Genomic DNA, 12799 nt, shown 5'->3' on the forward strand with positions numbered 1-12799 from the left:
ACATGTGAAAGAGAAGATAGCTGACAAGACCAAACATGGGCCTGCATCCAGCTCATTTAGTATATAACCCTTTTGATGCTTCAGCTGACAGTTTGAACATATCTTGCAACTAGGTAGAAACAGAAAAAAAAAGTTGTCAGTAGTATATGCTGTCAGAAGTAGGGTTCGGGAGAATGAACTCAGCAAAGGGGTTTGGGCCCACAGTTTCAGCTGTGCCCCACACTGCCCTCGAATTGTTGCAAGTAGTATTTACCCAAAGCCACTTGACCCACTTTGTCTTGCCTCCTCTAGAGGCCAGCTATGGCAAGATTTACATGAAAAGGTTTTGGGGTTCGTCCCCCATTGCAGCTGAGCCAGCGGTGCTGATTACCCAAAGTGCTTTGCTCTCGATATTGGTTTTTGTCCAGGAAAAAAGGGAACATCTATTGAACAAGTACCCCACCTTGCCATTTAATTACATGTAATCGATAAGGAACCACCAGTGTTAGGTAGGGGGCGAACTGCCCCTAGACCTACCAATGTAAACAAAAAATAATACAGTTTGCCGAGAAGCTTGCGAGGATAGATACTGCCAAGCAGTTTGAATAGCAGATTTCTGATATTCTATCGCAGTGGCATTATCATAGCCTATGAGGTCCATCCGAGGAGTGGTTATTGTTGGGTGACAACTTAACCCAAAACTTTACATTGGAACGACATGAAATATAGTCAGAAGTAGTCTTGGGGAGAATAGGTTCAGCAACAGGTGGTATTGGTCCACAATTCCAGTTTTGCCCCCACACTGCCTCTAATTCTTGCAAGAAGTAAGGTACCCTTAGCCACGTTATACACTTCCACTAGAGGCAGCGGTGGCAAGGTTGAGTTGAAAAGGTTTTGGTTTGCGACCCATTGCAGCTGAGCCAGTGGTGCAGATTACCCAAAATGCTTTGCTCTCGATATTGTTTTTTTTACTACTGGAAAAAAGGTAACATCTATTGAATAAGTACCCCACCTTGCCATGAATGACATGTCATCAAGAATCCACCAAAGTGGTAGGTAGGGGGCGAACTGCTAGACATTGCAATGTTAAAACACAATTTACCGTTAAAGGAGAAGCTGTGCAAAACACTGTAAACAGTTTGAGTAGCTGTAATATATCATTCTTTCGCAGAGGCGATATCATAGCCTATGAAGTCCATCTGAGGCGTGATTATTGCTGGTTGAAAACTTAACCCAATACCCCGCTTGGGATGACTTGAAACATAGTCAGCCTTGGCAATTTTTGATAGTCTCATGTGAGACTGCTATACATGTGAAAGAGAAGATAGTGACAAGACCAAACATGGGCTGCATCCAGCTCATTTATTATATAACCTTTTTGATGCTTCAGCTGACAGTTGAACATTATCTTGCAACTAGGTAGAAACAGAAAAAAGTTGTCAGTAGTATATGCTGTGTCAGAAGTAGGGTTCGGGAGAATGAACTCAGCAACAGCGGGTTTGGGCCCACAGTTTCAGCTTTGCCCCCACACTGCCTCGAATTGTTGCAAGTAGTATGTACCCAAAGCCACTTGACCCACTTTGTCTTGCCTCCTCTAGAGGCAGCTATGGCAAGATTTACATGAAAAGGTTTTGGGTTCGTCCCCCATTGCAGCTGAGCCAGCGGTGCTGATTACCCAAAGTGCTTTGCTCTCGATATTGGTTTTGTCCAGGAAAAAAGGGAACATCTATTGAACAAGTTACCCCACCTTGCCATTAATTACATGTAATCGAGAATCCACCAGTGTTAGGTAGGGGGCGAACTGCTAGACATACCAATGTAACAAAAAATAATACAGTTTGCCGAGAAGCTGTGCGAGATACTGCAAGCAGTTTGAATAGCAGATTTCTGATATTCTATCGCAGTGGCATTATCATAGCCTATGAGGTCCATCCGAGGAGTGGTTATTGTTGGGTGACAACTTAACCCAAAACTTTACATTGGAACGACATGAAATATAGTCAGAAGTAGTCTTGGGGAGAATAGGTTCAGCACAGGTGGTATTGGTCCACAATTCCAGTTTTGCCCCCACACTGCCTCTAATTCTTGCAAGAAGTAAGGTACCCTTAGCCACGTTATACACTTCCACTAGAGGCAGCGGTGGCAAGGTTGAGTTGAAAAGGTTTTGGGTTTGCGACCCATTGCAGCTGAGCCAGTGGTGCAGATTACCCAAAATGCTTTGCTCTCGATATTGTTTTTTTTACTACTGGAAAAAGGTAACATCTATTGAATAAGTACCCCACCTTGCCATGAATGACATGTCATCAAGAATCCACCAAAGTGGTAGGTAGGGGGCGAACTGCTAGACATTGCAATGTTAAAACACAATGTTACCGTTAAAGGAGAAGCTGTGCAAAACACTGTAAACAGTTTGAGTAGCTGTAATATATCATTCTTTCGCAGAGGCGATATCATAGCCTATGAAGTCCATCTGAGGCGTGATTATTGCTGGTTGAAAACTTAACCCAATACCCCGCTTGGGATGACTTGAAACATAGTCAGCCTTGGCAATTTTTGATAGTCTCATGTGAGACTGCTATACATGTGAAAGAGAAGATAGTGACAAGACCAAACATGGGCTGCATCCAGCTCATTTATTATATAACCTTTTTGATGCTTCAGCTGACAGTTGAACATTATCTTGCAACTAGGTAGAAACAGAAAAAAGTTGTCAGTAGTATATGCTGTGTCAGAAGTAGGGTTCGGGAGAATGAACTCAGCAACAGCGGGTTTGGGCCCACAGTTTCAGCTTTGCCCCCACACTGCCTCGAATTGTTGCAAGTAGTATGTTACCCAAAGCCACTTGACCCACTTTGTCTTGCTCCTCTAGAGGCAGCTATGGCAAGATTTACATGAAAAGGTTTGGGTTCGTCCCCCATTGCAGCTGAGCCAGCGGTGATGATTACCCAAAGTGCTTTGCCTCTCGATATTGGTTTTGTCCAGGAAAAAAGGGAAATCTATTGAACAAGTACCCACCTTGCCATTAATTACATGTAATCGAGAATCCACCAGTGTTAGGTAGGGGGCGAACTGCTAGACATACCAATGTAACAAAAATATACAGTTTGCCGAGAAGCTGTGCGAGATACTGCAAGCAGTTTGAATAGCAGATTTCTGATATTCTATCGCAGTGGCATTATCATAGCCTATGAGGTCCATCCGAGGAGTGGTTATTGTTGGGTGACAACTTAACCCAAAACTTTACATTGGAACGACATGAAATATAGTCAGAAGTAGTCTTGGGGAGAATAGGTTCAGCAACAGGTGGTATTGGTCCACAATTCCAGTTTTGCCCCCACACTGCCTCTAATTCTTGCAAGAAGTAAGGTACCCTTAGCCACGTTATACACTTCCACTAGAGGCAGCGGTGGCAAGGTTGAGTTGAAAAGGTTTTGGGTTTGCGACCCATTGCAGCTGAGCCAGTGGTGCAGATTACCCAAAATGCTTTGCTCTCGATATTGTTTTTTTACTACTGGAAAAGGTAACATCTATTGAATAAGTACCCCACCTTGCCATGAATGACATGTCATCAAGAATCCACCAAAGTGGTAGGTAGGGGGCGAACTGCTAGACATTGCAATGTTAAAACACAATGTTACCGTTAAAGGAGAAGCTGTGCAAAACACTGTAAACAGTTTGAGTAGCTGTAATATATTCATTCTTTCGCAGAGGCGATATCATAGCCTATGAAGTCCATCTGAGGCGTGATTATTGCTGGTTGAAAACTTAACCCAATACCCCGCTTGGGATGACTTGAAACATAGTCAGCCTTGGCAATTTTTGATAGTCTCATGTGAGACTGCTAATCATGTGAAAGAGAAAGATAGTGACAAGACCAAACATGGGCTGCATCCAGCTCATTTATTATATAACCTTTTGATGCTTCAGCTGACAGTTGAACATTATCTTGCAACTAGGTAGAAAACAGAAAAAAGGTGTCAGTAGTATATGCTGTGTCAGAAGTAGGGTTCGGGGAGAATGAACTCAGCAACAGCGGGTTTGGGCCCACAGTTTCAGCTTTGCCCCACACTGCCTCGAATTGTTGCAAGTAGTATGTTACCCAAAGCCACTTGACCCACTTTGTCTTGCCTCCTCTAGAGGCAGCTATGGCAAGATTTACATGAAAAGGTTTTGGGTTCGTCCCCATTGCAGCTGAGCCAGCGGTGCTGATTACCCAAAGTGCTTTGCTCTCGAGTATTGGTTTTGTCCAGGAAAAAGGGAACATCTATTGAACAAGTACCCCACCTTGCCATTAATTACATGTAATCGAGAATCCAACCAGTGTTAGGTAGGGGGCGAACTGCTAGACATACCAATGTAACAAAAAATATATACAGTTTTGCCGAGAAGCTGTGCGAGATACTGCAAGCAGTTTGAATAGCAGATTTCTGATATTCTATCGCAGTGGCATTATCATAGCCTATTGAGGTCCCATCCGAGGAGTGGTTATTGTTGGGTGACAACTTAAACCCAAAACTTTACATTGGAACGACATGAAATATAGTCAGAAGTAGTCTTGGGGAGAATAGGTTCAGCAACAGGTGGTATTGGTCCCAATTCCAGTTTTGCCCCACACTGCCTCTAATTCTTGCAAGAAGTAAGGTACCCTTAGCCACGTTATACACTTCCACTAGAGGCAGCGGTGGCAAGGTTGAGTTGAAAAGGTTTTGGGTTTGCGACCTATTGCAGCTGAGCCAGTGGTGCAGATTACCCAAAATGCTTTGCTCTCGATATTGTTTTTTTACTACTGGAAAAAGGTAACATCTATTGAATAAGTACCCCACCTTGCCATGAATGACATGTCATCAAGATCCACCAAAGTGGTAGGTAGGTGGCGAACTGCTAGACATTGCAATGTTAAAACACAATGTTACCGTTAAAGGAGAAGCTGTGCAAAACACTGTAAACAGTTTGAGTAGCTGTAATATGTTGTTCTTTCGCAGAGGCGATATCATAGCCTATGAAGTCCATCTGAGGCGTGATTATTGCTGGTTGAAAAACTTAACCCAATACCCCGCTTGGGATGACTTGAAACATAGTCAGCCTTGGCAATTTTTGATAGTCTCATGTGAGACTGCTAATCATGTGAAAGAGAAGATAGTGACAAGACCAAACATGGGCTGCATCCAGCTCATTTATTATATAACCTTTTTGATGCTTCAGCTGACAGTTGAACATTATCTTGCAACTAGGTAGAAACAGAAAAAAGGTGTCAGTAGTATATGCTGTGTCAGAAGTAGGGTTCGGGAGAATGAACTCAGCAACAGCGGGTTTGGGCCCACAGTTTCAGCTTTGCCCCACACTGCCTCGAATTGTTGCAAGTAGTATGTTACCCAAAGCCACTTGACCCACTTTGTCTTGCCTCCTCTAGAGGCAGCTATGGCAAGATTTACATGAAAAGGTTTTGGGTTCGTCCCCCATTGCAGCTGAGCCAGCGGTGCTGATTACCCAAAGTGCTTTGCTCTCGATATTGGTTTTGTCCAGGAAAAAAGGGAACATCTATTGAACAAGTACCCCACCTTGCCATTAATTACATGTAATCGAGAATCCACCAGTGTTAGGTAGGGGGCGAACTGCTAGACATACCAATGTAACAAAAAATAATACAGTTTGCCGAGAAGCTGTGCGAGATACTGCAAGCAGTTTGAATAGCAGATTTCTGATATTCTATCGCTAGTGGCATTATCATAGCCTATGAGGTCCATCCGAGGAGTGGTTATTGTTGGGTGACAACTTAACCCAAAACTTTACATTGGAACGACATGAAATATAGTCAGAAGTAGTCTTGGGGAGAATAGGTTCAGCAACAGGTGGTATTGGTCCACAATTCCAGTTTTGCCCCCACACTGCCTCTAATTCTTGCAAGAAGTAAGGTACCCTTAGCCACGTTATACACTTCCACTAGAGGCAGCGGTGGCAAGGTTGAGTTGAAAAGGTTTTGGGTTTGCGACCTATTGCAGCTGAGCCAGTGGTGCAGATTACCCAAAAATGCTTTGCTCTCGATATTGTTTTTTTTACTACTGGAAAAAGGTAACATCTATTGAATAAGTACCCCACCTTGCCATGAATGACATGTCATCAAGAATCCACCAAGTGGTAGGTAGGGGGGCGAACTGCTAGACATTGCAATGTTAAAACACAATGTTACCGTTAAAGGAGAAGCTGTGCAAAACACTGTAAACAGTTTGAGTAGCTGTAATATATCATTCTTTCGCAGAGGCGATATCATAGCCTATGAAGTCCATCTGAGGCGTGATTATTGCTGGTTGAAAACTTAACCCAATACCCCGCTTGGGATGACTTGAAACATAGTCAGCCTTGGCAATTTTTGATAGTCTCATGTGAGACTGCTATACATGTGAAAGAGAAGATAGTGACAAGACCAAACATGGGCTGCATCCAGCTCATTTATTATATAACCTTTTTGATGCTTCAGCTGACAGACAGTTGAACATTATCTTGCAACTAGGTAGAAACAGAAAAAAGTTGTCAGTAGTATATGCTGTGTCAGAAGTAGGGTTCGGGAGAATGAACTCAGCAACAGCGGGTTTGGGCCCACAGTTTCAGCTTTGCCCCACACTGCCTCGAATTGTTGCAAGTAGTATGTTACCCAAAGCCACTTGACCCACTTTGTCTTGCCTCCTCTAGAGGCAGCTATGGCAAGATTTACATGAAAAGGTTTGGGTTCGTCCCCCATTGCAGCTGAGCCAGCGGTGCTGATTACCCAAAGTGCTTTGCTCTCGATATGGTTTTGTCCAGGAAAAAAGGGAACATCTATTGAACAAGTACCCCACCTTGCCATTAATTACATGTAATCGAGAATCCACCAGTGTTAGGTAGGGGCGAACTGCTAGACATACCAATGTAACAAAAAATAATACAGTTTGCCGAGAAGCTGTGCGAGATACTGCAAGCAGTTTGAATAGCAGATTTCTGATATTCTATCGCAGTGGCATTATCAAGCCTATGAGGTCCATCCGAGGAGTGGTTATTGTTGGGTGACAACTTAACCCAAAACTTTACATTGGAACGACATGAAATATAGTCAGAAGTAGTCTTGGGAGAATAGGTTCAGCAACAGGTGGTATTGGTCCACAATTCCAGTTTTGCCCCCACACTGCCTCTAATTCTTGCAAGAAGTAAGGTACCCTTAGCCACGTTATACACTTCCACTAGAGGCAGCGGTGGCAAGGTTGAGTTGAAAAGGTTTTGGGTTTGCGACCCATTGCAGCTGAGCCAGTGGTGCAGATTACCCAAAATGCTTTGCTCTCGATATTGTTTTTTTTACTACTGGAAAAAGGTAACATCTATTGAATAAGTACCCCACCTTGCCATGAATGACATGTCATCAAGAATCCACCAAAGTGGTAGGTAGGGGGCGAACTGCTAGACATTGCAATGTTAAAACACAATGTTACCGTTAAAGGAGAAGCTGTGCAAAACACTGTAAACAGTTTGAGTAGCTGTAATATGTTGTTCTTTCGCAGAGGCGATATCATAGCCTATGAAGTCCATCTGAGGCGTGATTATTGCTGGTTGAAAACTTAACCCAATACCCCGCTTGGGATGACTTGAAACATAGTCAGCCTTGGCAATTTTTGATAGTCTCATGTGAGACTGCTATACATGTGAAAGAGAAGATAGTGACAAGACCAAACATGGGCTGCATCCAGCTCATTTATTATATAACCTTTTTGATGCTTCCAGCTGACAGTTGAACATTATCTTGCAACTAGGTAGAAACAGAAAAAAAGGTGTCAGTAGTATATGCTGTGTCAGAAGTAGGGTTCGGAGAATGAACTCAGCAACAGCGGGTTTGGGCCCACAGTTTCAGCTTTGCCCCACACTGCCTCGAATTGTTGCAAGTAGTATGTTACCCAAAGCCACTTGACCCACTTTGTCTTGCCTCCTCTAGAGGCAGCTATGGCAAGATTTACATGAAAAGGTTTTGGGTTCGTCCCCCATTGCAGCTGAGCCAGCGGTGCTGATTACCCAAAGTGCTTTGCTCTCGATATTGGTTTGTCCAGGAAAAAAGGGAACATCTATTGAACAAGTACCTCCACCTTGCCATTAATTACATGTAATCGAGAATCCACCAGTGTTAGGTAGGGGGGCGAACTGCTAGACATACCAATGTAACAAAAAATAATACAGTTTGCCGAGAAGCTGTGCGAGATACTGCAAGCAGTTTGAATAGCAGATTTCTGATATTCTATCGCAGTGGCATTATCATAGCCTATGAGGTCCATCCGAGGAGTGGTTATTGTTGGGTGACAACTTAACCCAAAACTTTACATTGGAACGACATGAAATATAGTCAGAAGTAGTCTTGGGGAGAATAGGTTCAGCAACAGGTGGTATTGGTCCACAATTCCAGTTTTGCCCCCACACTGCCTCTAATTCTTGCAAGAAGTAAGGTACCCTTAGCCACGTTATACACTTCCACTAGAGGCAGCGGTGGCAAGGTTGAGTTGAAAAGGTTTGGGTTTGCGACCCATTGCAGCTGAGCCAGTGGTGCAGATTACCCAAAATGCTTTGCTCTCGATATTGTTTTTTTTACTACTGGAAAAAGGTACATCTATTGAATAAGTACCCCACCTTGCCATGAATGACATGTCATCAAGAATCCACCAAAGTGGTAGGTAGGGGGCGAACTGCTGGACATTGCAATGTTAAAACACAATGTTACCGTTAAAGGAGAAGCTGTGCAAAACACTGTAAACAGTTTGAGTAGCTGTATATATCATTCTTTCGCAGAGGCGAAATCATAGCCTATGAAGTCCATCTGAGGCGTGATTATTGCTGGTTGAAAACTTAACCCAATACCCCGCTTGGGATGACTTGAAACATAGTCAGCCTTGGCAATTTTTGATAGTCTCATGTGAGACTGCTATACATGTGAAAGAGAAGATAGTGACAAGACCAAACATGGGCTGCATCCAGCTCATTTATTATATAACCTTTTTGATGCTTCAGCTGACAGTTGAACATTATCTTGCAACTAGTAGAAACAGAAAAAAGGTGTCAGTAGTATATGCTGTGTCAGAAGTAGGGTTCGGGAGAATGAACTCAGCAACAGCGGGTTTGGGCCCACAGTTTCAGCTTTGCCCCCACACTGCCTCGAATTGTTGCAAGTAGTATGTTACCCAAGCCACTTGACCCACTTTGTCTTGCCTCCTCTAGAGGCAGCTATGGCAAGATTTACATGAAAAGGTTTTGGGTTCGTCCCCCATTGCAGCTGAGCCAGCGGTGCTGATTACCCAAAGTGCCTTGCTCTCGATATTGGTTTTGTCCAGGAAAAAAGGGAACATCTATTGAACAAGTACCCACCTTGCCATTAATTACATGTAATCGAGAATCCACCAGTGTTGCTATATTCTATTTTAGGTAGGGGGCGAACTGCTAGACATACCAATGTAACAAAAAATAATACAGTTTTGCCGAGAAGCTGTGCGAAGATACTGCAAGCAGTTGAATAGCAGATTTCTGATATTCTATCGCAGGTGGCATTATCATAGCCTATGAGGTCCATCCGAGGAGTGGTTATTGTTGGGTGACAACTTAACCCAAAACTTTACATTGGAACGACATGAAATATAGTCAGAAGTAGTCTTGGGGAGAATAGGTTCAGCAACAGGTGGGTAGGGGGCGAACTGCTAGACATACCAATGTAACAAAAAATAATACAGTTTGCCGAGAAGCTGTGCGAGATACTGCAAGCAGTTTGAATAGCAGATTTCTGATATTCTATCGCAGTGGCATTATCATAGCCTATGAGGTCCATCCGAGGAGTGGTTATTGTTGGGTGACAACTTAACCCAAAACTTTACATTGGAACGACATGAAATATAGTCAGAAGTAGTCTTGGGGAGAATAGGTTCAGCAACAGGTGGTATTGGTCCACAATTCCAGTTTTGCCCCCACACTGCCTCTAATTCTTGCAAGAAGTAAGGTACCCTTAGCCACGTTATACACTTCCACTAGAGGCAGCGGTGGCAAGGTTGAGTTGAAAAGGTTTTGGGTTTGCGACCCATTGCAGCTGAGCCAGTGGTGCAGATTACCCAAAATGCTTTGCTCTCGATATTGTTTTTTTTACTACTGGAAAAAGGTAACATCTATTGAATAAGTACCCCACCTTGCCATGAATGACATGTCATCAAGAATCCACCAAAGTGGTAGGTAGGGGGCGAACTGCTAGACATTGCAATGTTAAAACACAATGTTACCGTTAAAGGAGAAGCTGTGCAAAACACTGTAAACAGTTTTGAGTAGCTGTAATATATCATTCTTTCGCAGAGGCGATATCATAGCCTATGAAGTCCATCTGAGGCGTGATTATTGCTGGTTGAAAACTTAACCCAATACCCCGCTTGGGATGACTTGAAACATAGTCAGCCTTGGCAATTTTTGATAGTCTCATGTGAGACTGCTATACATGTGAAAGAGAAGATAGTGACAAGACCAAACATGGGCTGCATCCAGCTCATTTATTATATAACCTTTTTGATGCTTCAGCTGACAGTTGAACATTATCTTGCAACTAGGTAGAAACAGAAAAAGTTGTCAGTAGTATATGCTGTGTCAGAAGTAGGGTTCGGGAGAATGAACTCAGCAACAGCGGGTTTGGGCCCACAGTTTCAGCTTTGCCCCCACACTGCCTCGAATTGTTGCAAGTAGTATGTTACCCAAAGCCACTTGACCCACTTTGTCTTGCCTCCTCTAGAGGCAGCTATGGCAAGATTTACATGAAAAGGTTTTGGTTCGTCCACCATTGCAGCTGAGCCAGCGGTGCTGATTACCCAAAGTGCCTTGCTCTCGATATTGGTTTTGTCCAGGAAAAAAGGGAACATCTATTGAACAAGTACCCCACCTTGCCATTAATTACATGTAATCGAGAATCCACCAGTGTTGCTATATTCTATTTTAGGTAGGGGGCGAACTGCTAGACATACCAATGTAACAAAAAATAATACAGTTTGCCGAGAAGCTGTGCGAGATACTGCAAGCAGTTTGAATAGCAGATTTCTGATATTCTATCGCAGTGGCATTATCATAGCCTATGAGGTCCATCCGAGGAGTGGTTATTGTTGGGTGACAACTTAACCCAAAACTTTACATTGGAACGACATGAAATATAGTCAGAAGTAGTCTTGGGGAGAATAGGTTCAGCAACAGGTGGGTAGGGGGCGAACTGCTAGACATACCAATGTAACAAAAAATAATACAGTTTGCCGAGAAGCTGTGCGAGATACTGCAAGCAGTTTGAATAGCAGATTTCTGATATTCTATCGCAGTGGCATTATCATAGCCTATGAGGTCCATCCGAGGAGTGGTTATTGTTGGGTGACAACTTAACCCAAAACTTTACATTGGAACGACATGAAATATAGTCAGAAGTAGTCTTGGGGAGAATAGGTTCAGCAACAGGTGGTATTGGTCCACAATTCCAGTTTTGCCCCCACACTGCCTCTAATTCTTGCAAGAAGTAAGGTACCCTTAGCCACGTTATACACTTCCACTAGAGGCAGCGGTGGCAAGGTTGAGTTGAAAAGGTTTTGGGTTTGCGACCCATTGCAGCTGAGCCAGTGGTGCAGATTACCCAAAATGCTTTGCTCTCGATATTGTTTTTTTTTACTACTGGAAAAAGGTAACATCTATTGAATAAGTACCCCACCTTGCCATGAATGACATGTCATCAAGAATCCACCAAAGTGGTAGGTAGGGGGCGAACTGCTAGACATTGCAATGTTAAAACACAATGTTACCGTTAAAGGAGAAGCTGTGCAAAACACTGTAAACAGTTTGAGTAGCTGTAATATATCATTCTTTCGCAGAGGCGATATCATAGCCTATGAAGTCCATCTGAGGCGTGATTATTGCTGGTTGAAAACTTAACCCAATACCCCGCTTGGGATGACTTGAAACATAGTCAGCCTTGGCAATTTTTGATAGTCTCATGTGAGACTGCTATACATGTGAAAGAGAAGATAGTGACAAGACCAAACATGGGCTGCATCCAGCTCATTTATTATATAACCTTTTTGATGCTTCAGCTGACAGTTGAACATTATCTTGCAACTAGGTAGAAACAGAAAAAAGTTGTCAGTAGTATATGCTGTGTCAGAAGTAGGGTTCGGGAGAATGAACTCAGCAACAGCGGGTTTGGGCCCACAGTTTCAGCTTTGCCCCCACACTGCCTCGAATTGTTGCAAGTAGTATGTTACCCAAAGCCACTTGACCCACTTTGTCTTGCCTCCTCTAGAGGCAGCTATGGCAAGATTTACATGAAAAGGTTTGGGTTCGTCCACCATTGCAGCTGAGCCAGCGGTGCTGATTACCCAAAGTGCTTTGCTCTCGATATTGGTTTTGTCCAGGAAAAAAAGGGAACATCTATTGAACAAGTACCCCACCTTGCCATTAATTACATGTAATCGAGAATCCACCAGTGTTAGGTAGGGGGCGAACTGCTAGACATACCAATGTAACAAAAAATAATACAGTTTGCCGAGAAGCTGTGCGAGATACTGCAAGCAGTTTTGAATAGCAGATTTCTGATATTCTATCGCAGTGGCATTATCATAGCCTATGAGGTCCATCCGAGGAGTGGTTATTGTTGGGTGACAACTTAACCCAAAACTTTACATTGGAACGACATGAAATATAGTCAGAAGTAGTCTTGGGGAGAATAGGTTCAGCAACAGGTGGTATTGGTCCACAATTCCAGTTTTGCCCCCACACTGCCTCTAATTCTTGCAAGAAGTAAGGTACCCTTAGCCACGTT

At 43.3% G+C, this 12799-nt stretch overlaps 9 non-coding genes across 9 annotated transcripts; all 9 read left to right on the forward strand.

Annotated features, from left to right (window-relative positions):
- The first annotated feature begins 1138 nt into the window (after positions 1 to 1138).
- On the forward strand, positions 1139 to 1280 carry LOC118955918. The gene has a single exon (XR_005045697.1). It is a non-coding gene; the product is annotated as a U4 spliceosomal RNA (small nuclear RNA).
- Positions 1281 to 2409: 1129 nt separating this feature from the next.
- Positions 2410 to 2551, forward strand: LOC118955929. Its single transcript, XR_005045708.1, has one exon. It is a non-coding gene; the product is annotated as a U4 spliceosomal RNA (small nuclear RNA).
- Positions 2552 to 3675: 1124 nt separating this feature from the next.
- Positions 3676 to 3817, forward strand: LOC118955863. The gene has a single exon (XR_005045644.1). It is a non-coding gene; the product is annotated as a U4 spliceosomal RNA (small nuclear RNA).
- A 1132-nt stretch (positions 3818 to 4949) lies between these two features.
- LOC118955883 lies at positions 4950 to 5092 on the forward strand. The gene has a single exon (XR_005045664.1). It is a non-coding gene; the product is annotated as a U4 spliceosomal RNA (small nuclear RNA).
- A 1131-nt stretch (positions 5093 to 6223) lies between these two features.
- Positions 6224 to 6365, forward strand: LOC118955874. The gene has a single exon (XR_005045655.1). It is a non-coding gene; the product is annotated as a U4 spliceosomal RNA (small nuclear RNA).
- A 1128-nt stretch (positions 6366 to 7493) lies between these two features.
- Positions 7494 to 7635, forward strand: LOC118955871. The gene has a single exon (XR_005045652.1). It is a non-coding gene; the product is annotated as a U4 spliceosomal RNA (small nuclear RNA).
- A 1128-nt stretch (positions 7636 to 8763) lies between these two features.
- On the forward strand, positions 8764 to 8905 carry LOC118955877. Its single transcript, XR_005045658.1, has one exon. It is a non-coding gene; the product is annotated as a U4 spliceosomal RNA (small nuclear RNA).
- Positions 8906 to 10302: 1397 nt separating this feature from the next.
- On the forward strand, positions 10303 to 10444 carry LOC118955885. Its single transcript, XR_005045666.1, has one exon. It is a non-coding gene; the product is annotated as a U4 spliceosomal RNA (small nuclear RNA).
- Positions 10445 to 11840: 1396 nt separating this feature from the next.
- On the forward strand, positions 11841 to 11982 carry LOC118955889. Its single transcript, XR_005045668.1, has one exon. It is a non-coding gene; the product is annotated as a U4 spliceosomal RNA (small nuclear RNA).
- Positions 11983 to 12799: the final 817 nt, after the last annotated feature.

This window comes from Oncorhynchus mykiss, unplaced genomic scaffold, assembly GCF_013265735.2.
Source record: "Oncorhynchus mykiss isolate Arlee unplaced genomic scaffold, USDA_OmykA_1.1 un_scaffold_412, whole genome shotgun sequence".
NCBI lineage: Eukaryota > Metazoa > Chordata > Actinopteri > Salmoniformes > Salmonidae > Oncorhynchus > Oncorhynchus mykiss.